General features: G+C 54.3%; 1 long non-coding RNA gene across 1 annotated transcript; it reads left to right on the top strand.

Moving 5' to 3' along the window:
* Positions 1 to 15,345: 15,345 nt before the first annotated feature.
* LOC141417177 (uncharacterized) lies at positions 15,346 to 20,538 on the top strand. Its single transcript, XR_012441764.1, has 4 exons — positions 15,346 to 15,437; positions 16,938 to 17,054; positions 19,555 to 19,704; positions 20,350 to 20,538. It is a non-coding gene; the product is annotated as an uncharacterized lncRNA (long non-coding RNA).
* The last annotated feature ends 2,952 nt before the right edge of the window (positions 20,539 to 23,490 follow it).

The raw sequence follows: 23,490 nt of genomic DNA, 5'->3' as shown, positions 1-23,490 counted from the left end.
GCCACCAAACATCTTTTCAGCAGCACCCAGTCTGTTGTTTGATGGCATAACTTGCCAGTCTAGGTGGAGTGGGGACTGGCCTGAGGCCACGGCCTCTCAGGATAAGGGAAGGCTCCTGGGCCCCACCCCAACCTTCCCCATGCCCTGATCACTTCCTTCCCAGCTTCCAGCAGCATCTCCCTGCAGACAGAGGCCTTGGCCTGTCTGAGCTGGCCCCTTGGGTCCACTGCTCCTTTTCCCAAGGAAGCTGAGGCCTGCAGGAGAAGTGACCTGTCTGGGGCCCCACAGCCAGTTCTAGCCAGGCCTGGCTGCCTGCACCACTCCTGTCAAATGAGAGGTGGTGTTCAAATGAGATGCTAGCCCGGGAGCAATTGATCCTTGTGTTGTTTTTGTGCACTTACAAGCTCCGTCTCTCACGTAATTATCCTGTTGTATTAATCCTGACAGCCTTTTGGCTGGAGCCATGGCAGCTGCCCATGTCCGCTGGGGCACCCACTGCAGTTTTCTCCATATCAGACTGCACTTCATGGCTGTCATCCCAGTTGGCAGGAGCAGTCTCGGGCCAGTCCAGCTACCCAGTACAGCTCACCGGAGTGGCTGGAGCTGTCACCCTACAGACGCTCTTGGCATGGTGTCACCGATGTCCTCCATCTGCCAGTTGTAATGGTCATGACCTGTGTACATGCATGGATGGCATAGGAGCCTCAGTCTCCCTCATCTGTAAGGGGGGCAGCAATCCCAGCTACTGCTGTTCATCAGCTTCCCACATAGTGTGGGAAAGCCAGGCTTCCACTGAGCCTACCTTTTCTTCCTGTAGCCAGTGCCCTGGGCTCCTGGAACCGGGAGGACACAGCTTCTGAGGCCCTGGAGAACTGGAGAGTGCCAGGCCTCCTAGATTCCTTATAAACTGTAAAGTTCCAACCCCCCCAGTTTCCTCGTAAACTACCACTTGCTCCTAAGAGACGTGTCAACTGTAGAGTGCCCAACCCCGGGGAGGATGAGTCTGTTTTCTCTGTCCTTGCCCTGGCAATGCTGTCTTCCCATGACTGCCATCCACACTGAAGGGTCCTGTGTTGCAGGTCCCTGATGACCCTGGGGGCAGGGTGACAGGGGCACAGATCTGTCATGTCTGTACCTTGTCCTGATCTGTAAGTCATACTCCCTCACTGCCAGCTGCAGTCATGTTGGATGACTTTCAATATTTGCAGCATTGAAGGCACCGGTTGGGCCCAAGGAGATTTCTGTGGGCAGGTGAGGGTTCACCATGCAAAATGCTCCCACCAAAGGGGAGGGAACAAAGCCAAGGCAGGGGAAGATGGGGCCAGACAGGCTGCCAGCCCCGGAGACAAACCACCTCCCAGCCATTCAGAGATGCTGGGCAGGCAGACCACAGTCCATCCACACAGTGGGATATTACTCAGTCCCCAAAAGGAAGGGCAGTCTGACACATGCTGCAGTGTGGATGGACCATGAAACGCGATGGAGGGAAAGAAGCCAGACACAGAAAAGTACACAGTGTAGGATCCCTTTTTTGTGAGCTGTCCAGAGCAGTCATATCCACAGAGACTGAACCCAGGGTAGCTAGAGGCTGGAGGGTGGGGAGGGGAAGCAACTGCCAGTTCAGACAGGCATGTGAGGAAGGCGGTGAGAAAGTCTTGAAAGGAGATAGAGGTGGTGACCTTGAGAACACCCTGATGATCTCTGAATTGTGTACTACCTGCACCTCTGGCTGACTCCTGGCAGATGTGGACCCTCCTTGCAGGCTCTGCAGAGCAGGTGACAGCAGCTCCTTCCAGGCCTTCCTGGAAAGACGGCTGAGCCGAGGGCTCTCAGTACACGTGGGTCTCTTGTGTGATTAGCATGCAGTAGAGGTTTGGAGGATTATAAAACTAAAATACAAATAATCTTGAGCCTGAGTCCATCTGGAGAGGGGACACAAACTTTCCTGTAGTTTTGGCTCTTTTCTTATACCTAATAAGGATGGCTTTGGTAACCTTTAAATGCTAAGAGCAAATGCACACTTCAAGCAGGCTGGATCCGACAGGTGTGTTCCTCCACCCAGGTGAGCTGAGGTCAGGTTGCTGAGCTGAGAGCCCAGCCAGGCTTCCAGGCAGGTGACTGCAGATCACGTCCTTCCTGTATGTTTTGGCAGAAGAACTAGGAATTCTGCTGGAAGAAGGGAATTCAAGGAATGCACAGATTTCCATTTGGCCCTGGGCTCTGCTCATTTTCTTGGGTAGGTGGCCCAGCACCTGCAAGAGGGAGCCATGCTCAGGTTGGGCACCGAGGTGCTAGGGTGCTGAGGGAGGGGATGCTGAGCTGCAGCTGTGGGTCTAGGAGAGCAATTGAGGCTGGATCATCCCTGTCTCTCTCTCTCGATGCCATGAGGGACCAGCTGTGCCCAGGCCTGAGAGGCCAGGTCTGCAAAAGGCTACGGCCCACAGGGAAGGGCCATTTTGGACTTTGCCTGCATGAGCAGGGCAAGGGAACAAGACCCCAAAGTCCACTGCAGGACAACACAGGGGCCATCAAAGGAATGCTGGTTCCAGGCACTCATGGGCTACTTGTCTAATCTCTTCCATCTTCCTTTTCTCTTTCCATCCTGCCCCCAGTCACGGGGCATCCAGACTTTTTGGAGCAAAGATGCCTCTGATTACGGCCGGTTGTCCAGGACAGCTGGACATGAGGTGCTCACCATCCCACCACAAGCCCTGCCCTGCCCATACAGGCAACTTTCCTGTAGGTGGTTCTTCTGTAAGACAGGCTGTAGGCCCAGGGCTGGGTGGGACTCTGTCAGCTGCACAGCAGGTTAGGCCAGGCCGCCCTGGGAGCATGGGTAGTTGGAGGGGACACAGACCTGGCTCTGCAGCGCTGCAGAAACTGAGGCTCTTGACACTTCCCAGGAGTTCTGTAAGCCTGGCGCACTCGGCTCTTTTTTCAAAGGGACTGTAACTCGTTTGGTGATTGACTGACAAGGACATTCCCAGACCTGAGAGATAGATGCAGTGTGGAGGATAGCTACCTTGACTTTGCTGTGAGGCTTGGGTGGGCTATGCTGACATCTAAGGAGCCTGTTGGGCCCTCAGTGTCTCTGAGACCTCCAGGATGTCCACCTTCCCCAAGGGACAGGGCAGACAACATGAAAACAAGGGACCTCAGCCTTTGAGGAGGGATAAGAATGTATGGTCAGCCCAGACCCTGAGCTGGCAGCCAAGTGGGAACAGAAAAGAACTGGGGCTCCCAGGAAACTCCTGGAGTGACCACAGGGTCAAACCATGGGGACAAAGTTACTCCTAGAAGGTTCCTCACAGGCCCCCATGGGCCTTAGATAAATGTGGCCATCCAAGGCCTCATTTGCTTTGAGAAATGACCCCCAGAACCAGGGGTATCTCAGCAACCCCAATCCCAGGACAGCCCCTCCTGGACCTGAAGCTGCTATTACATCCAGGCTCTGGTAAAGGTGGCCTCCTTGGATGCTGACACTGTCTGGCTTGGGACTCAGTCTTTGCTTCTCATATGGTCCCCTGAAGAGATTACTTTTTGGGGTGAGCACTCCCTACCCATAAGTCACCTTTCAGTCACTTCTAGGATCCTGGCTCAGAATGGAGGGGGGATGAAATTTGGAACCCAGGCACCCCAGCCAAGCTCACAGGAAAATGTGACCCTCAGGAGGCCTCAGATCAGAATGCCCATAGGTAACTGGACACTTCTCCCTCAGGGCAGATTCTCAAGAGCCCCCCATCCCAGGCAATGCAGACAGGAGGTCATCTTATGCCTGGATCTCTGAACTCACAGCCCAGCTCCCCTACCCTCCCTCACCGGGCACCTGGTCATGGTCTCTTACCCTCATGGTCTCAGGACTGTCATGAGCCCCACTTGTTTGTCTCCCTATGTGGACTGCAGCCTGCCCAGCCATTGCCCATGGACATCTGCATCTCATGGCCCAGCCCCTCAGCTCGGGGCAGAGGCAGGGACTGATGCTCCCTCTTAGGAATTTCACCACTGGCCTTTGGGGAGGGGGTGTTGGGACAAGGCCCAGCCTGTGGGGAGCCCTCAGCCTGCTCCTGGATTTGTGGCCATTCTTCCATCTTGTTTCCAACCATAATTTCTGCCTTCACCCCCCACAAGTAGAGTTGGCCAAACCAGGGAGAAGTCAAGAATTGTGGTAGCATTTATGCTGAGCACTTTATGCCAACTTGCTCCATCCCTGACAGCAATTTTCAGAGACAAGGCTTTCTGTAGAGAGGTAAACTGAGGCTACACACAAGCCACGTAACCAGGATTTCACTCGGAAGCCATGTTGCTCTCCTGTACACGTTGGTTCATTTAGTCCACCCCAGGTTCACCTATTCTGCCAGATCAGAGGGCTCAGAACACAGTAGCACATAAGACAGCTCCTGCCTCAGGGAGCCACCCCAAGGGGAGACCCAGGAGGCTCCCACAGTGGGAATGACACCTGTGGTTTTATTCCATGTTCTTTTGTTCTCACTAGCCTAACTATGGCTTCCACTTGGCAGGGATAAGGCCAAGAAAGGACCTCTCAAACAGCTTGTTATTTACAGGAGCAGAGTTGTAGCTCACACCCCATCCCCCAGGATAGAAGAGCAGAGACTTATCTCCCCTGGTAAAGGGGCAATTCCAGTCTGGCCCCTGTCCCATGATTTCCTGCACTGACACTGCATCCTGAATGAGAGCCAGACCAGCCACGTCCTCATGCCACCTGTTTGTTGCTCGCTCTGTAACTTTGGGTTCATCCTTTCACTCATGTGGGCCTCACCCATGAAAGGGAGCCATATTCCTCACGTTGCAAATGAATTGTGAGCACTCAGAACATGTCTACAAAAGTACCTGGCATGCAGTAGGTGCTCACTCAATGCTGGACAGCTGCTGCACCATCACCACTATCATCATCATCGTCACCATCCATCACTGCCAGCCACCACCCTCATTTCTCTCACCACCACCACCACCATCCCCATTATCACTGTCACCATCACCATCCTCATCACCGTCCTCATCACCGTCCTCATCACCGTCCTCATCACCGTCACCGTCCTCATCACTGTCACCGTCCTCATCACTGTCACCATCACTGTCACCATCACCGTCCTCATCACCGTCCTCATCACTGTCCTCATCACCATCACCGTCCTCATCACTGTCACCGTCCTCATCACCGTCACCATCACCGTCCTCATCACCGTCCTCATCACCGTCACCATCACCGTCCTCATCACCGTCCTCATCACCGTCCTCATCACCGTCACCGTCCTCATCACTGTCACCGTCCTCATCACTGTCACCATCACTGTCACCATCACCGTCCTCATCACCGTCCTCATCACCGTCACCATCACCGTCCTCATCACCGTCACCGTCCTCATCACTGTCACCATCACTGTCACCATCACCGTCCTCATCACCGTCACCATCACCGTCCTCATCACCGTCCTCATCACCGTCCTCATCACCGTCACTGTCCTCATCACTGTCACCATCACTGTCACCATCACCGTCCTCATCACCGTCACCATCACCGTCACCGTCACCGTCCTAGCCATCACTGGGAGCCATTACTCAGATCCCCTCTGTTGAGCCTCTGTGAGTCCTGGGAGCTCAGCTGTAGGCTGTGAGGCCAGTTCCCTCTCAGTGAACAGGAAGACCTAGGCCTAGAGCATCAGCAACTGACATGAAGCCACTGAGCTGGGCAGAGCTGGCCTATGCTAGCCCCCAGGCTCAGGCCTCTTGAGCTCGAGTCTCCCAGAAGACAGCTCTCCAAACGGGCTGGGGACAGGCGCTGGGACAGAGTCTCCCACCCCCTTCCATCATGTTCAAGTGCCATCAGCAAAGCCATGGAGGGAATCTTTCCGAAATAAACAAAGTTGCATTTTTGGACAGAGGATGGAGAGTGATTCATAGGAAATCAGCATTCCAAGCACACTGTCCCATTAGGTATTAAGCGAGTCGGGTTTCCGCGTGCTGTCCAAGAATGCTGTGGCTTATGGCAGGAGGATGACGCCATCTGTGGGGCCTGAGGCCTGGAAACATCCTGTGGGAACCCTGACACACCCTCAGGGCGTGCCCTGTGTCCAGCCCACCTCACGACCTCCGGGTACCTCCACACAAGGGCACAGCCTCCCAGCTGGCACCCACCCTGAGCAAGGTTCTTGCAGGCATTGCTGGACACTGAGTCCTGGATCAGTTCTGAATCCAAGCTCCAGGTTTGGGACCATTTCAGGGAGCTAGACCCTTCCTATACACCTGCGACAGGCAGGTGGTATGGTGGGGCAGGGATGGGACGGTACCACCTGAATGAGTAAAGCAAGACCTCCCCCATGGGACCCCAGCACCATGGGTTGAGAAGGAGCAGAATGGAGAGAGGGACACTGAGAACATGGCAGAACCCCCTGGGTACCAGCTGCTCAAAATCCACCCAGCACCCCACAGTTTGCAAAGTTCTTCCCATCAAGGTCCATGCAAATAGCCTGCAACGTGGGTCCTGCTATCCTATTTCAGGGGTAAGAGGACAAAAGGCCCTGGGTTGTCCCTGGAGTCTGGACACCTGAAGTCCAGGGTCTGCCCCACAGCCTGCAGCCCTTCCCACACTAACTCAGAGCCACTGAGCTGTGCTCCCAGCCAGCAATAACCCAGCCACAGTCTCCCATAATTCCTTGAGTTCACATCCCTGGCTTGTGAATGCTCATATCAGCTCTGCTGCTGCTGCCCAGTGGTGTTCGGGTAAAACCTGGGCCCACTGCTGTGACCCGGCCTTTGTGGGTAAAACCTGGGTGGACAGAGCCCAGTGGGCTTGTGTCTCCCTTGCTGCAGTGCAGCCTTCATGGGTAAAATGACCTCCTAATGTCCGTGGTCCCCCCAAGAGAACTCACTGTCCGCATTTACCCACGAGCTCCCTCCCTCCCAACTGACACCAGACCTGGGGACCTGGCCTAGGCCTCCGAGCCCAGCGGACACCCAGCTGAGATTTGGATCTACTGGACCAAGAGAAAGGGGCCCACGGGCAAGTCACAGTTAAAAAGGTGGGGCATTTCCTTCCATCTGATGGATGCAGAGACAGAGTGAGATGCTGGGAGAACAGAAGGCTAGGCACGCTCACCCAGCCTGCATCCCACCTTGGAGGGAGGAGCTTCTGTTGTCCACAGAGGTGGGGCTGCAAGGTCGGGCTATTACTAAAGATCCCAGAGGAAGATTAAAGACCCCCTGAGAGGCTGAGCACCCGCCACACCACATGTGAACAGGAGAGTGATGCTGGAGGGCCAGGGTAAAGCTGAAAGCAATGAGAGATAGAGAGAGAGAGAGAAGGGGAGGCAGGCAGAGAGTTTAAGAAGCTTTTTTCTGTGTTACAAATGTCACTTGCTCCTTTTCCAAAGAGACTAAAGAGTTAAGCTATTTCACAGTTATTTCTGCATGTGGACTAAGGTTCTCATTGATGGCATGCACACTTACGTAGCTGTGATCTGCTGCATGTGTTTTCACAGCACATCCCACTGTGGATACATCTGCCCATCATGAAGGGTCGTGAGCACAGCCTCCCTGGCCTCCTGCTGTGTCTCTGAGGAGTGTGAACCACAGCTGGCCTTAGCACTGCCGAGATGCTGGGCTGCTCACTGCCTCAAACCTTTTGCTCTGTAGCTTCCCTGCCTTGAACCCCTCTGTGTGAGTGTGCCTGCTCTTTGGATCCTTCCTGTAGGATCGTTTGTGCAAGTGATTCTTGCATCAGAGCCTTTGAACATCTGTAACCCCAAGATATGGTCCTGTTGTTTTACACCAACTACAGTTTGACTTAGCTCTGTCGGTGAGCCTGGCACCACCAGCCAGCATCTTTGGAGATGCTCTGAAGAAGGACGCGTCAAAGTCTAGAATTATGCAGGGCAAAGGTCATTTGATATATTGAGCTGGTGAAATCTGAAAGTCGCTCATAACAAACCTGCTCTCTGAGGGACAGAGGATATTGAAGGGGTCAGGTCAATTCCCCAGAAAGAGATCCTGGGACCACGGGAGTAAATAAAAGAAGTCAAGGAGGATGACAGCCTCTTGGGGAGTCTTCAGCAGCATAGTGAGTATCAAATCCAGTGTATGCCTGTCTCACAAGTGTAGGAGAACAGCGTGACCCTGCTCCCCCCCCCCACCCCGGGTGGCCTGGATATAGTTCCCTCACGTCACGTGTCTTCTTCTGTCCTTGCCACCAATACCCGTCAGCCCACTGTACCTCTGGTGTACAAAACATGGCCCACACTCCCTCTGAGAGCTCTAGGGAAGGCCCTAGCTCCCTGGTGACCCCAGGCAGCTGCACCACTCTGTCTCTGACCCCATGGTCACATGACTTTCGCTTCTGTGTGTGTCTCTCGTCTTATGAGGACATAAGTCTCAGTGGAATGGGCCAGCCCTAATCTAAGTTAACTTCATTGGCAGAGACGTTATTTGCAGGCCCTAGATAGACATGAGTTTGGGGGTGTTATGAGTAGAGAAGGGGTTCTCAGGGCCAAATGGAAATAATCCACCTGCAGCCAAGTTAGTGAAGATTACCGCACAAGCCAGACTCCAATCCAGCACTCTAGGCCCAGAGATTCAGCCGTCGCCTCCTCTCTGGTGGGCAGCAGGCCAGGGATCCCCAGGTCTCAGAGGGGTTTCCTTGGGCTGCAAGGAGGGCAGTTGCTACCTGTTTATGTGTTGTGACTCATCCTGCTGGGGGACAGAGCCTGCTGCTTCAGCTAGCATCCTGGCCCCTCCTGCTGTCTGGCCGCTCTGACATGTTTCCTGCTCATCTGGAGCAGCAATCGGGATGGGCCTGGCAAAGTTGCCAGATGGCTCTGCCGCCTCTGCTAATGATGATTCCTGATGTGGGCAAGGCCCTTCACAAAGTGCTTTCCCAGCCCAGGCCTGCCCCGTCCCTGGGCTGCCCTGGACAGGAGATATTTCCAGAAGCCTTTGCTAGAGAAGGAGGAGGGGGCTCTCTGGAGAGGGCATTGGACCAGGTTTCCTGTTCCACCACTTGGCCAGGACCCAGGGAGGCCCACACCTAAGAGTGTAGCCTTTCCAAGGCTCCATCTCCAGGACATCAGTAACCATTCCTCACTGTCCACATCCCCAAGGTAAACTTAGCTGTGCTCCCACCTCTGAGCTGTAGGCGTTGGCTCAACTGCTGGTCATGGAGACAGACAACCCCCAAGCTGGGCTCCTCCAGATAGGTTGTGCAGACCACCCATTCTCAAAGAAACCTAGGAAAACAGGGACATCTGGAAGACTCATATGGATTACACCATGACCTTTAGCCATGCCACTCAGCATGGGGTGTGACATTGGTGGCAGGTGGACATTCTCAGCCCTCCGGGAAGGTAGCTAGACAGCCTCCTACCTGCTTCTCTGGCAACCTCAAGCCATTTCTGGAGCAGCCATGATTTCAGATGTTCTGCAAGGAGTGGTTTGAGTTTCAGGAAACCTGTGCAGGGTCAGTGCCAGGAGTATGCATCTGTCTTGTCCCCATGTCCCCACTGCACAGCACAATCCCTACCTCCACATGCAGGGGATGAGATGGGACTTTGGGGGTCAAATGCAGGGCAAGCTCTCTCCTGCCGTGTAACACACCACCCATAGCTCAGTTCTTAACACAACCCTGAGCTCTGGTGCTAAGGTTGGGGACTCAGCAGGTCTAGCCACTAACTTTGCTGCTACACCTGGGGTCAGTGAAGATCACTCTGTGGTGTTCAGTGGGCAGATTGCCTAATCAAGAAGATAGCCATACCACCCTGGCAGGTGCCACGACAAACACCTACATGGGAACACACCATGGCCCACCCAGCATGGCCTCTTGTGTAGGCACATTCTTCATGGCAGCTCAGGGTTCCCACAGTGACTGTCCTGAGGGGGTTTCTGATGATCAGTCATGGAATCTCACCTTGGCACATTCCATTGGTCAAGAAGTCCACTCAGGGTGGGGAGTCAGACCCCAAATCTCAATGGGAGAACAAAAGCTTTGCTCCATCCACAGCCATGCTGGAGATCTGCAGAAACCACAGGGGGACTCAGAGCCCACGCTCTCTGCCATAACCTGATCATGGAGCCTATAACTCACCAGAGGGAATTCCTGGCCTCATCACAGGAATGGGGTGGACAGAACCGTGTGCCCTAAATTGCCAGGATGTAAGCCCCACAGGGTGCCCCCATCACTCATGTCTGTTCCACATAGAACCAACCCCAAGTCAGCCTCCTCCAAGTGGGCATTGACAAAAACCTAAGGAACGAATGACAGAAACCTCTTTTGCATTGAGATGTGTTTGCGAAGTGAATCACATGCTATGCACATTGGTCCTTCTGATGTGTACAGTTCCCTGTAGCTCCAGAACATACCATTCTCCCCAAAACAAACCCCGTCCCCATGAGTGGTTCCCACCCCCCAACGCCCACCAGTTTTCTCTGTTTCTGTACTTGCCTCTCAGGGACATATTGTATAAGTAGTATCACATCATATTTGTCTTTTTGTGTGTGGCTTCTGTCACCCAGCATAGTGTTTTCAAGGTCATCCACATTTATATCAGAACCTGGTTCATCTTCATGGCTGAAAAGCATCCATTCTACAGATGGACCATGGTGTGTTTATCTGACATCAAGTGGAGAGCGTGGAGTCGTCTCTGCTCGGCTGCTGTGAGCAGTGCTGCTGTGAAAGCCTGTACACGGGTTATGCATGGCTGTGTGTACTCGTTTCTATTGGTCGTGTACCTAGGAGTGCAATGGCTGGGCCACAAGTGGCCACATTTACTATTTTGAGGACTATCCCACAAGGGCCACCCTGTGTTGTGTCCCCTGACCTCCTCCAGTGACAGGTGAGGGTTCCAGTCTGTCTACACCCTCCACAACAGTGCTATTCCTTGCCATGTTGGTGACAGCCGTCCTCGTGGATGTGAAGCAGCTTCCCACTGTGACTCCCAGTCGCATCTCCCCTTGGGCTTGCCAGCTATTCGCCAGTTCTTTTTAGAGTGATGCCTGCTCACCATATTGCTGGTGTTTTAAGTGGGTCATTCATCTTTTCACTGTTGAGCTGTGAGCATTCCGTTCTAGACCCTCATCGGATGTATGGTTTGCACGTATTCTCCCCTGCTCTGGAGGTGCCTTTTGCACTCTCTTGATGGCATCCTTTAGAATATAAATATGTTTATTTTGGTGTGTGTTCAGGTTGTCTATTTTTATTTTGGGTTCTTAATGAAGCATATTCAAAGAAGATGAGCGTCATTTGACCAGCATTCTCTCTGTGCCCCCAAGGTATTCTATGCATGGCACTCCTTTTGAATGTTCCAAGTGACCCCATCAGTGCCTGTGATTAACTGTGGAGAGACCCCTGGCTTCAGGAAGGCAGGGGTCTTCGGGTTCTGCCCCCAGTGCTGATCTGCAAGAGGATTCTTCTATGGGAAGGAGCTCTGTGGTTGATTGGTAATGTCTGCCCTGGCATGCTGGGAGCCAGTCTCCCTCCTGATTCTGACTCTCCAAGCAGGATAGCAGGATAAGGAAAAGCTGTCTTGGGAAGTTTCTCTCTCTCTCTCTCTCTCTCTCTCTCTCTCTCTCTCTCTGTGAGACTGTGGTTTGAACTCTGGCGCAGGTGCTCTACTGTTTGAGCCACAACTCCAGTCCATTTTCTCTGGTCTCTATTGCAAGGGCTGGTCTTGAACCACAATTCTCCCATTCTCAGCCTCCCAAATAGCTAGGATTACGGGCGTGAGACACTAGTGCCTGGCAGGAAGGGCTAGCTTGGTAATAACCATGGCTCCACCCCTACCTGGAATGCTGTCTACCCTTCATGGTCCTGCACCATGTCAGATCTCTGAGAGCTCAGAGTACCCGGGTGAACTTGTAACTCTTACAGAAGAACCACAGGTACCCCACAGAGGAAGCAAATCAGAGCCGTGAGCTGGTCTCTGTTCCGGGTGAGCAATGCCCCAAATCAGTGTCTCTGGACCCTATGAGTATGCTACAATTTGGAAACTGGGACTTTGCAGATGTGACTGGTGAAACTGGGGGGTGTTACTGGTGTCCTTATTAGAAGGAGGCGGCTTGGACAGATGGCACAGAGAGTGGGGAAGTGTAGTCACAGCAGAGAGCACCCGGAACACCAGAAATCACTGAAGCTGGGAAGGCAGGAAGGAGCCTGCCTGGATCCTGGGGAGGGGTGCAGCTTGCCACACTTAGATTTCAGGCTCTGGTCTCCAGACTGCAAGAGAACAGACGTCTGAGTTTGAAGCCCCCTGTTCATGGCACTGAAGACACATGTGACCATCAGAAACAAACATCCCCCATGCTGTACCTTGGCAGTCAGCCACTCAGGGGCACTCCAGGCAACTGCAGGGCCTGTTGAGCATGCATCTAGCTCGTGGTCCCTAGGATGGAAGCAGGAGCACGTCAGCTTCCAGGTACAATAAAGGGGACTGAGCCCTCTGCAAGTTACCAAAGGGAAGGGTACACCTTGACCTTAAATCTGCCCCTGGCATGGGGGAGACGTTTGGAGGCTTGGCTCCCTGTGTCCAGATTGTGTCACATGCCCTTGGAGGGACAGCATTTTGGGAACTTTTAAAATCAGTCTTACGCGGGTGCCCTGAGCCCTGCAGAGCAGATGGAATGTTTGCTCCATCTCCTGCCCCTTTCCAGCCCTTTCATGCCCCTCTTTATGCTGAGATACATTGTTTAGAGCAGAAGGTATAGAGTGAGAAAACCCCAGCTCACCCAGCACAACAGGACAGACAGATTGACACTGTCACCCTGAGTCACTGGGCCCCCCATGCCTGGCTGCACACATGTCATGATTGCCTTGCTGATTTGTAGACATCAGCCTTGAGCAACTCAGAGTGTTTCTGAGATGCTACCATCTGGCTCCAGGCAGTTCTGGCTCACGCCCATGACTGAGCATCTCTCTGTGGGCACGACATTTTCACATAGCCTCCTGCTTTGGGATAGAAGTTGGTTCCAAGTTTTTCTCTCAAAGTCACCCCGCAGTGCACGTTTTTTCACAAGTTCCTGAGCACAGTGATTCTTAAGGGTCATAGCCAGGAGAGGACTCAGAGGTCACAGGGCATGGGAGCCTTCACATCTCCGCTGCTCTCCAAAGATCTGGGGCCTCTCCCGCTCTGTTCTCGTGTAATAGTTTCCTTCTCCTAAGCCCCTTTTACAGAGGAGGAAACCAAGGCTCCAAGAGGCCAAGGGATTTGTCCAAGGTCACCCAGGAGATCCAGGCACAGAGCTGTGTCCCAGTGGTTTCTGAGACCCGACCAGCCTGGGACCTCTCTTGGGGGTCTGGCAAGTGGGGCCAAGATGGTAGCCTCAGTCACTATCTCAAGCCTTGAAATGACCTTGAAATGACAGCCACCAGGATCCTCTGAAAAGGAAGGGTGCCCCTTTTTGTCCAGCACAGCTGCATGGGGAGCATCCTCCCTGCTGAGCCCTACACTGATACAGACAGAACAAGAGATGGCAGTGCCAGCCGAGGCACAGTGGGTGGGGAAGGGGAACACTTCATGGGTAGACGGTGACCCAGCCCCCTGGGTGAGGCGGAGCCCAGATGCATGGCTGGCCAGGTAGGGGCCTGTGGTGCATAGGGAGTGGCGGGCTTGGCTTCAAGACCAGGGCTTGGATTCTCTCTGAGGTTGCAGTATTAAGCAGGAAAGTGTCTGGATCTGAAGCAAGGACATGTCCTATGCTGAGCAGGGGGTGGGGAGTGCACAGCACACTTGTCCCATGTTCCCTGCCGCTAGCTGATCCGCGGGGCAGCTCCTTCCTAGCATGCATTCAGGTCAGCAGGGCCTGCAGGGGAGTTGTGTGTGCACACAGCACAGGAGAGGTGGGAGTGAGCTGAGTATAACAAAGCAGGTGTCATGTGCCAGGTCCACAAGGTCCCTAAGGGTGCCCACCTAGCATTCATCACACTCTGGGTGGTCCAGAGAGCTCTGTGAGGGTCAGGGAGTGCCTGGGGTCTGAGGCTGGAAGGGCCCAAGGAGAACTGAGTCCACCCATTCACCCAGCACATGAAGAAACAGTGCGGGGAGGTGGACAGTGGGCTCAGAGTCACATGGACAGGAGTGTGGATAGAGGAGGTGGCCATGTGGGGTACAGCCCCTCTGGCAACAAAATCTCCTGGTCACACAGGTGCTGAGGGGCCATGAGAGGGTGGGAGGGGACCTCCAGGGAGGGGCGGGCCTGGGGGTCTGGGCTAGAAGCCCAGTTGTAGGGTCCTGCCCTGGCATGAGCCCATCCCCCTCCACCCAGAGGCTCTGACTTTGAAGGTAAAGGCCCAGTAGGAAACCTTTAGGCTTTGCCGGCCACATATGATCTGCCATGCAGTCTCCTCTTTCTCTTACAATCCTTTAGAAATGTATAAACTATTCTGAGCTCATGGGCCATACAGAAGGGGACTTGGCCAGGCCTGTTAACTCTCTGAAGCCCACCACTGAGTGCTTGCTGCCTGTGAGTCCCATGAATCTGAGGGTTCCCTTCCAGAGACTGTGGGAACCTTGCTTATACACTTGCTGGGAACCTGGCTCTGTGCTGGACCTTTGGGGACACTCAGGAGCTGGAATGCCTATTGAACACACCCCACCCAGGGGACCTGCCAAATTCCAAACCAGTGTTTACTTCCAACCCCAGGATCTTGGGGCATGGACCACACAGGGTTTCCATGACCCAGGGACAGGTAGCAAGAGGCTGTCACTAGTGGTTTCTGATCCCTTATGCCTCAGATTTAACTACAGTAGAGTGACATGGGACCTAAGACACTCTTCCCTGACAGTGAACCAGAAAGCCAGGGAATACAGCCTCCTCCAGTCTCAAACAAGGTTGACTAGAAGCAGAGAGGGAAAACATCAGTCTTCCTTAGCACATGTATCCAGCAGTCGTCTGAACTGTGTCAACCACTGCAGCCCGAGCTCACCTGCCACAAAGCTCTCAGTCCTGCCCAGTAGGGGTCAGCCACATGGTCCTTCCTGCCACTGTGGTGTCGTGCATAGCAGTGGAGTAGAGCCAGCCTTGCAGGGCGTCTCTGAGACCCAGAAGCTCACAGAAGAGCAAGACCGGCCAGGAGAACAGATGAGGCAGGGCTCCCGCCTCTGCTTCCTGCTGCAGTGAACAGAGGAAAGAGTGTGGAGACCTGACGCTTAGCAGGTTAATGTGTTTAAGGAGAAAAATATTATTTCTTCCTAACAGACTTAGGAGGAGGCAGTGAAGGGCGGGAGGGCTGCTCTGATCTGTCCTCTGGGGGTTTGCTCCAGGCCGCACTCCAGCTTCCTCAGCGCCAGCCATCCTCCCATCCTCTGACGTAATCCCCACCCCACTTCCTTTTACATCCACTCAAATGCTTTTCCCTGCATTCCAAGGCAGCCTTCTCTCCTCAGTGGACCAGTGGGTGAGACGTGGTCAGTGGGCGGGACCAGCGTGGCCCATATGAGGTGAATTCTGTATGTTTCTTTGGCATCTGTGGGTGGGGAGTTTCTTGCTCCACAATGGAGGGCTGCAAGGGGCCAACAGTCCTTAGGGTGCATGGGGCGCAAGGGTGAGGTTTAGGTGGGAGGCTGTTCGCAGCTGAGGCCTTCAACTACCACCCCAGTGAGAACTGGTCAGGTGGAGTGACTCACAGTGGGCTTGGCAGGACCCAGGGATCAAGGTCATGACAGAGTGGGGAACAGGGACAGCTCCAGGGATGCCAGCAGCAGAGAAATGACAACACGAAGGGTAGATTTGGGTGTTGGAGAGGGGCAACTAAGCATTAACTTTGTGGTCCTGGGAGCATGCAGCTAGGGCCCTCCAGCTGGAGAAGTAGGGTGAGAGGTGAACCAGGGGGCTGGGCTAAAGACAAGGGTCCAGGAGTGGTGGCAACACGGGAGCAGCTGGCTCCCAGGGACTCCAGATTGAGGCAGGACCTAGGCCCAGGTGGGGGCTCTGGGAACAGTGTTTGGAAGGCAGGTAGAAGCAATGAAGCAGGAATGCGGGTAAGGCTGGGGAGAGCCCTCCCCCCCCAGCACTCTGCAGCCCACAGCTCACCCAGTCCATCTCAGCTCTAGGCACCGCCTGCACCTGCTTAACTGTCAGGAAGGCTCAGGACCGCTGGGGAGCTCAAAGTAGGAGGCAGGGCTGGGACTTGAGTTTCTGTCTCTTATCCCATACTTTGTGCATCAGGGGCCACAAGGGAAACCTGAGCAAGAGGTAAATGTCCTTCCAAGTGCCACTCCTCTGAGCTCATGGCAGACATCTCTAATTGACTGTGAACACGCTCCGCTCCATTGAGCCTGGGCAGAGCCTCAGAACCCTTCTCAAACCAAACCTCTGCAGGCAGAGGGAGTCAGTGAGGTAGGCATGTGGATAAAGCTACCTACAACCTGAGTGCTGCCCTCGGCTCACAGCCCAGCACTGAGGTGGAACCACACAGTCCCACTGCCTCCCGGCCCCCTCCACCTGGCTCTCCTCTGTTTGGGACACTGTGTTTTAGTCCTTCTGCCCACGCATCCTCTCCTATGGAGGAAGGCTCTGTATACAAGCCCTTTCCCCTTCCTGAGAGATCCAGATGGGCTCCAAGGCAGGGAATAGGAAGACATCCCCACTATTCTCAAATGGGTGTCTATGTTGGGGTGAAGGATGCAAGGAAGGAGGCATAAGAAGAAAATAATGGCTGCTTGATGCCACCATGCAGCACAGTCCACCCTCACATTGCTGTTTGTACCCAAACCTTTTCCACGCAGCTACAGGGCCTCACACTTGGGTGGGTAGCAGGCCAGGCAGGAGGTCATCCCTTCCTCAGTCCCCCACCCCCCTGGGTGAGCTGCCAGCTGAGAGCAGCAAGGCCAGGCTTAGCAGGTGGTGGCTGTCCAGTTCCTCACTGTCCTGCTCATCTGCATCCCTGAGAGGGTAGTCTCTATTGTCGGGTCCAGCACCAGTGGTTTTCTGTTTTACAGCCCTCACAGTCCCAGATCCTAGATAGCCTCTGAGACGTCCTCTCTCAGACCTCGTCCAGAGCTCCAGGGTGGGAGCTAAGACATCCTCACCTGCAAGAGGCTGGCAGCAGTGGCCAGGTGAGACCTGTGTGGAGACTGCGCCCAGGCACTCAGACCTAGCGGTGTCTTGCCTTCCCCATCGAGGTCAGAGGAGGGATGAAGCAGATACTGCAGCCAAACCCACACCCGCATGTGTCTGCCATAAGGCACAGGCTGACGACATGAGGTCAGCCACAATGGGACACACACTTCTTAGGCTGCTGCAGGGTGGTAACCAAGAGGGGACTTTGGAGTGAGGGGCCTGAGCTCGGAAGTCAAGCAGTTGAGCCTCTGTCTGCATGGGGAGCAGGAGGGTCTCCGTCCCCGTCCTTAGGAGGGATTGTGCATCACGGGAATCTGAAAGGCAGAGCTCTGTGGTCTGCATGATGAAGCTGTTCCACACACATGGCTAACAGTTCTGAAACCATCTCATTTTCGATAGGCAAGTGGAGGTGGGCGTGGGAGGGCACCAGAGAAGCCAGGAGAGGCCTGAAGGAACCTTGTCCCTGGTGAGAGCTGGAGACATCATTTGAAGTCATGTTCGACTTCAAAGGCTCAGCAGGGCAGGTGCAGAAACAACACACACCTGCGTGTGCCCGGCTGCATTTCCTGAGTAGACCAGAAGACATGATGCCCCAGTAGCAGTGGACTCCCCTGGGAATCTAATATTTCCTCCAATGGAGGTCCCAACTCTCCCTGGGGAAATGACTCCGTTTAGGGCTGTGTGGGGAATGTGCCACTGAAGCTGGAAGGCTGTCAGTGACAAAAAGTAGGAAAATGACATGCACACCCAGACACAGATATACCACACACAATGAGAGCATAGAGGTGTCACAGGAGCCCACTGAACAGCTTCCAGTAGCCCAGGCTGGAGCCATGCAAACAAAATAAATAGCACAGCATGGGATTATAACCCAGAGTGTGAAATAAATACCCCAGTCCATAGTCACGTAAATAAATTGTCGAATGAATAAATAAATAAGTGCTAATGAGGTGGCAATTCTCTCCCTAGCAATGCACATGGAGACTAGCCACTACACAGTCCCCATCCAGGACCCTCCAGGTGACACGGGCTGTAGGGGGGTGGAGGGATGCTGAGGTCACAGAGCTGATGGAGGTGAGCCCTGGCCTGGCCAGTCAACCATCTCCCAGGCATCCAGTCTAATAGTCAGTGCCCATCGTCCCCTGGACAGAACCCAGCCTACAGCTCTGTCCAGTGGACTCTCCCACCACAACAGGAACTCCTGGTGCTAGTGCCATCCAACCCAACTGCCTGGGGCATTTGAAATGAGGCTGGTGTGATGAGGAGGTGGTGTTTTGATTTCACCTAATTGTAATTAATTTAAGTGTTTGTAGCTGCCTGTAGTCCCATGGCTACTGTGGATGGGGCAGATTGAGCAGGGAAAGCACAAATGAGCCCCAGTTCCACCACTTTCTGGCTGTTGGCCTTGAGCAAGCCACATTCCCAACCTAACCCTGTTTCCTTGTCTTGAAATGAGGGAAATAATAGCGCCAATTTGGGCAGGGCATGGATGACACCTGTAATCCCAGCTACATGAGAGGTATAAGTAGGAGGATCACAGTCAGAGGTCAGCCTGGGCAAAAACACAAGATCCTATCTGAAAAACAAATTAAAACAAAAAGGGCTGGGGACATGGCTTAAGTGGTAAAGTGCCTGCCTAGCAAGAGCAAGGCCCTGAGTTCAAACCCCAGTACCACCAAGAAAAGAAAAAAATTAGTTGCATTGTTGAGAAGGTGGAACAAGATGGCGTCACCAGAGCCAGGTACAGCAGCCTCTTCTGACCCTCATCTGTGGTCCTGCTTCCCACAGCTTCAATTACCAATGGCCAGCACAGTCCAAAAATACTGAATGGAAAAATCCAGAAACAAATGGCTCATAAGTTTTAAATTGCACTGTTCTGAGTAGCTGACCAGCTCTGTCCTGCCTGGGACGTGAGTTGTCAAGCATGTCCATGCTGCACACACTACCCCACTGCTAATCACCTGGTGACCTCGGTTCTCAGACCCACTGTCATGGTATCCTGGTGCTTATGCCCAAGTTACTCTCATTTCACTGAGCAGTGACCTCCAGTGGCAAGAGTACTGACCCTGGCAATCCAGACATGACAGAGAGAAGCCTAGAGGCCTTCCTTTCTGTGCAAAGGTGAGAGTTCTTGAGTGAATAAGGAAGGTGTGAACCAACCCTTTGTGAGGTTAACCAGGTCCACGGTGAGAACAAATCTTCCATCTCCAAAAGATGGACGAAGGAAGAAGAAATTCATGTGAGTTTTGCCGTTGCACCTCAAAAGTTATGGCCACAGTGTGTGGTCAGTGCTTAGTGAGGATGAAAAGATGTAACATTACATATGTGTAGAATGACACATCGTGTCTAGGCTTCAGTCCCATGCATGGTTTCAGGTACCCTCTGGGGGTCTTGGAATGTATTCCCAGTGGACAAGGGGATGACCAGACATACAAAGCCCTCTGTAGGCTTTAACCGCCTTTGCTTCCCCTCATCTTCTTCCTTTCTTCTCTCCAGCTTCTCCAGATTTCGAGCTGTGTCATTCAGCTACTGCTGTGTAACAAATAACGACAAAAATCTCAATGGTGTGCAGTGTAAGCATTTGCTTCTCACTCACTGCAGGTCAGCTGGGATTGGTCAAAAGCAGCCTGCACTCAGCTGAGCCAGGTACAGGTCATGAGCTCACTCCAGCTCTGCCCACAGTAGTCCCATTCTTCTTGGTCTGGAGGGATTCCCGCTGTCATGGGGGGAGGGGAGTCAGGAGTCCCAAGGTTAATCAGAAACATGGCTGCCACCTAAGTCCTAACTCAGACTCTTCCTCATCATGACCGCCTGCATTTTATCCACTGAGGCTGCCTCTTTGGGCAGGGAAGTCCAGTCCTCCAGAGACAAGCTTCTGCTGGTGGAGGACACAGGACATCATTATGGGGTTGGGTGGTCTGAGTGTGGGGAGAGGTGAGCTGAGGCCTGGGCTGCCAGTCACTTGGGACTTGGGCACCTTGCACCCTTCTTGGCCTCAGGCCCTGTTGCACAGTGAAGGGTCTCTCTAGGTGAACAGCCCAGAATCCTAGTTCTGGGGAGCTGCTCCTGCCCTCCTTGGCCACGTGGGGACACTTTAGTCAGGATCCTCTTCCAAACCCTTTTTCCTTCTCCCAATTGCTGGCCAGGCTCCTGCTAATGAAGTGCTGCGTCCTGGAAGGGTGGCAGGCAGCTCTTCAGTGGGAGACGCCCAGCCAGCAGGCCACAAGGCCAGTGTCAGTTTCACAAGCCCCGGCCTGGCCAGGGGTCTCCTGACCTTGTCCTTTCATGCAGGATCCCCATCTGCCCTAGCCGAGTGTCCCTTTCACAGTCTGGCCCCGCACGTGCTGGAGGAGCTCAGGAAAACGTCCCATCTGCTCCCATTATTCTTGGACCAGCAGCAGTGTGCAAGATGGAGTTTTGAAACAGCAAGGCTAAGAGCGCTGCACTCAGATTTCTGGCTAAAGGGCTGAACTTAGCAGCCGAGAGCATTAAAAAAGAATTTTTATTCCATTCCTACTCTTTCTTCATTGGTGCCTGGCTAACATCTCTGGGGACAGGAATTCTTGGCTCCCTCCCAGCCCTGTCTCTCCAGCTGGCCGCTGGGATATGGGGACGGGTGATTGGAGGAGCTGAGTGAGGGGTAGGGTGTGGACTCTGTGGCCTCCAGAAAGAATGAAGCCACGTGAGGGACAGGACCCCACCACGCCTGCCCACTGATCTCCAGGTCAGTGACACCAGGTGCTGTCAGGCCTCTTGGCGATGCCTGCAACAGTGTGCTCAGAGCCCCTCCCTGTGGATGATGGCCTGGCCTTCTGCCTCAAAGACACAGAGCACACTAAGAAGAAGTGACAGAATGGGCAGCTACAGGCATGGGGCCCACAGCTGCTGGACAGACAGCTGGCCCCGCACCCAGGCACATCCGACAGCTCTTCGTAGATCCCCAGCTGCTCTCAGACTACCTGTGGGACACAGCGCAAGGCACAGCAAGTGGCAGGATGAGTGTCCCACAGCAAGAGAGGCACAGAGGCCCGCCATGCTTAACTGCTCCTTAGGTGAGCGTTGCGGTTCTCAGAGGTGAGCTCAGTAGGAAATGCTCTGATTCCTGCCGGTTCTGAAAAACTGAAAACACTCATGAGGACAGAGCAGAAGTGTGTCCACTCGTGAGCAGGCAGCATGGCTGAGCCCTGTGTAGACTCAAGGTGGTGGTGTTTCCCCTAGTGTGTCCTGTGGATCAAGGGACCCACCCAGTCTCCTGTCCAGCAAGCAGCCTGGTTGCCACCCTGCGGCGTCCTCTCCCAAAGCAGTGTCCAGGGCACCATTGATCCTTTGCACAGACCCCTATGTCATGGACTGGCCTGTGTCCTCCAAAATGTTGGTGTCCCAGCCCCCATACCTATGAGGGGACAGTGTTTGGAAATAGGTCGTTGCAGATGACCCCGTTAAGATGAAGTCATTTGGGTGGACCCCATCCAGTGACTGGGAACCGGGCACATAAAGAGAAAAGGGCCCCAGCCTCCAGTCTATGAGGACTGATGCCCCCTGTGGTGTTTTGTCACAGCAGCCCAGAAACCCCCAACCCACAGAGCCCCAAGAAGGCCTGGTCCTCCGTCACAGGGAACAGATTGAGTAACCTGAGGTCACTGCTCACTCCAAAGCCCCCTCTGGGCTTTCCCATCACCTCACTTCTTACCTTGGCTCACAGCTCCCTCTACACAGAGGGCCTGTGGGACACGCCCCACCCCCAGCTTCCCAGGACCACTGGTTGTCTGGTTCCCAGGAAGACACAAAACTAGTTCTGTGAAGGACTTAGGGGGCAGTGAACAGGAGATGCGGAGCCTCAGGCAGGCATCTTAGACTAGGGAGGGGCAGGTCCTTCCAGAGAGTTCCGCAGGTGGTGTGTGGGCCTGCCTGTACCCCAGCCAGGGCCTCACTGGGCAGCCTGCAGGAGCCCAGCGTGCAGGAGCTGAACCCGTGAGACCCTGGCCTGTGGCAGCCCAGACAGCAGTAGCATGGCCTGTGGAAACCTGGCCTGTGGAAGCATGGCTTGTGGGAGTGTGACCATGGAAGTGTGACCTGTGGGAATGTGGCTTGTAGGAGCATGGCCCGTGGGAGCTGGCTGTGGTGGACCCAGAGGGGGCTCTGGGTTAACTCATTTATTTGCTTCTTCTTGTTGGTGTGAGCACCCTGGTGCTTCCCTGACGGAGGGCCACAGAGCCCAGGGCTCAGAGCAGCAGAAACGCTTTCTCTCAGTGTCTGGAGCCAGTAGCCAAGACCGGCCAGGAGCCGGAGCAGCCAAAACCAGTTCCTACAGGGGTTCGGAGGGGAAGTGGCCGGTCTCCCTCTAGTTCTGAGCTCAGCCGTCCTAGGCAAGCCTTGGAGGGGCCACATCACTCTGCTTCTGCCTGCGTGTTCCCATGGCCCCTCTGGTGTCTGCCTCTAAGACCCCTCCCCTGCTTAGAGGATCCCAGTCCCAGGAGTTAGGGCTGTCCACTGCAGCACGGCCTCATCCCACCTGGATCACATCCATAATCCTATATCAGATGAGGCCACACCTCAGGCCCAAAGGGTAGGATGTGGACATGTCTTTTGGGCCACCATTCTGCCCACTGTGTGGTCTTGTCGCCTCCAATCCCTCAGGACTGGGACAACTTGATGTTTTTGCCCATAAGGATGGGGACCTGGCAGCCTCACTCCTGGTCCGTGAGTGGAATGAGGTGAGATGGATGAGCAAGTGTGCTAGGTGTGGGGTAGTCGCCTAGTGGTGGACATTTGGGGCCCAGGTTCTAGGGAAGAGCTGCTGGGGCCCAACCCCTTCTCCAGGACCCCACAGGCTGAGGCGTCTCACACAGACATGCATGGTGCACATGGACATCTCTGACCACAGAGCAGAGCTTGTCCACAGCCCCAGGGACAGCCCCAAGCCAAAGTACAGCCCCTGCCTCCAGCCATGGGGCCCAGGAAAACTGCAGATCTGTGACCCCAGTTTCCATGGCTTCACTTGGAACGATCTGCCCGCCAGCACAGCCCTGGCCAGGAGGTGGAAGTTTCCAGCAATATGGAAAAGGCAGTGAGAGGCCCTCAGCCCATGCAGCCAAGAGCTCCAGTCCAGATGCCCAGCAGGCATCGCACCCCCACTGAACAGAAGAGGGGCCACAGCCCAGAGGACGGATGAGCTTCCCAGCCATGGAGCGCAGCACAGAGGTGCCACCATGGTCTTCCATGCAGCAACCCACAGCACATGGGCTACACGCCCACACATGCATGCTGCACACACACCATGCACACACCACACACAGTACACAGCACTCATTCTGCAAGTGCACTCACACGTGTGTTTCACACCAGTCATGAGATACGGCAATGTGAACATGTACCCTGCACACACCACACACACATACGCCTCCCCACTTCAGCCAAGGACCCCCAGCCCAT

Source organism: Castor canadensis, chromosome 15 (assembly GCF_047511655.1).
Source record: "Castor canadensis chromosome 15, mCasCan1.hap1v2, whole genome shotgun sequence".
Taxonomy (NCBI): Eukaryota; Metazoa; Chordata; class Mammalia; order Rodentia; family Castoridae; genus Castor; species Castor canadensis.
The sequence above is the reverse complement of the archived record's forward strand: the minus strand, read 5'-3'. Positions and strand labels throughout refer to the sequence as shown.